Here is a 1798-nt window from a genome sequence, read left to right as displayed (position 1 = left end):
CAGGGCCACAGCAGACATGCACAAGACCGCCTTCATCACAGACGATGCCAACTACTTCTATAGAGTCATGCCCTTCGGCCTCAAAAACGCTGGGGCAACCTACCAGCGGCTAATGGACAAAGTCTTCAGCCACCTCACAGGTCACTGTGTCGAAGTCTACGTCGATGACATGGTCGTCAAATCCCCAAGCCATCATCAACACGCTATAGATTTGGAAGCGGTTTTCTCCGCATTGCGCCAGTACAACCTCCACCTGAACCCTGAGAAGTGCGTATTCGGCATGGACCGGGGTAAATTCCTCGGTTTCATGTTAACTCAGCGCGACATAGAGGTCAACCCCGAAAAATGCAAGGCTATCATCGAGATGCGTAGCCCAATCACCATCAAAGAAGTACAGCGACTAATTGGCTGCCTCACAGCTATATCTCGTTTCCTACCAAAACTAGCAGAACAAACTCAACCCATAATTCAGCTCCTAAAGAAATCCGCCCGGTTCACGTGGACTGAAGATTGTGAACAAATATTCCTCAAGCTCAAAGCATCCCTAACCTCACCCCCCATCCTCCGCAAACCTGACACTAGCCAACCCCTGCTAGTGTACATCACGGCCACCGATCACACCGTCAGCGCTGCCCTTGTCCAAGAAGCAGAAGGCACCCAGCACCCTGTTTAGTTTGTAAGCAGGACACTCCAAGACCCTGAAACCAGATACCAAATGGTAGAAAAACTAGCCCTATCCTTGGTCCACGCCGCACGCCGCTTACGTCCATATTTCCAAAACCACACCATAACCGTCAAGACCGATTATCCAATTCAGAAAATATTACAAAAACCAGACTTAGCCGGGCGCATGTCATCATGGGCCGTGGAGCTCTCCGAATTTAACATCCGCTATGAACCACACGGCCCCATCAAAGCCCAATGCCTCTTGGACTTCGTCAACGACCTACAACAAACACCTACCGAGGACCAATGGACGCTTCACGTAGATGGCTCCTCAAACCCAAGGGGTGCGGGTGCCGGCATCGTACTGGAAGGCCCCAACGACATCCTCATTGAGAAATCTCTCCATTTCGCTTTCAAAACGTCGAATAATCAAGCCGAATACGAAGCTATACTGGCCGGTCTCTCTCTAGCCCGTGAAGTAGGCGTCAAAAAGCTAACATGTAAAATCGACTCCAAACTCACAGTAGGTCATCTGAACGACGAGTTCCAAATTAAAGACCCCGTCCTCCAACAATATTACCATTTGGTTCGCGCAATCATCCAATCCGCTTTCGAACTAGTCCGCATCGAACACATACCCAGAACCGACAACGTCAGAGCAGACATCCTTTCCAAGTTAGCCAGCACCAAACTCAAAAGCCGCAACCGATCCTTGCTACAACAAACACTATCCACACCCTCCGCCACACACACTTGCCAAACGCTAACCCACCCCCCGTCAGACAATCCCACCCCTACCCAAAACCCAAACTGGACCACCCCTTACATCCAGTACCTCAAAACTCGCAACCCCCCGGCCGACGCGGACAAAACTTGGCTGGCCAAGGCCGCCAGGTACACTATGGTAGGCGACGACCTCTACAAACGCGGATACGGCCAGCCCCTACTTAAATGTGTCACGCCAGAACAAGCCTAGTACGTCATTAAAGAACTACACGAAGGGATCTGCGGTTATCATTCAGGCGCTCGCACCATGGCCACAAGAATTCTCAGAGCCGGGTACTTCTGGCCTACAATAGAGGCGGACTGCCAAGACTACGTCAAAAGGTGCAAACCATGTCAGAAGCACGGC

Source organism: Vigna unguiculata, unplaced genomic scaffold (genome assembly GCF_004118075.2).
Source record: "Vigna unguiculata cultivar IT97K-499-35 unplaced genomic scaffold, ASM411807v1 contig_197, whole genome shotgun sequence".
Classification (NCBI taxonomy): Eukaryota; Viridiplantae; Streptophyta; class Magnoliopsida; order Fabales; family Fabaceae; genus Vigna; species Vigna unguiculata.
This window is presented reverse-complemented; position numbering follows the sequence as displayed.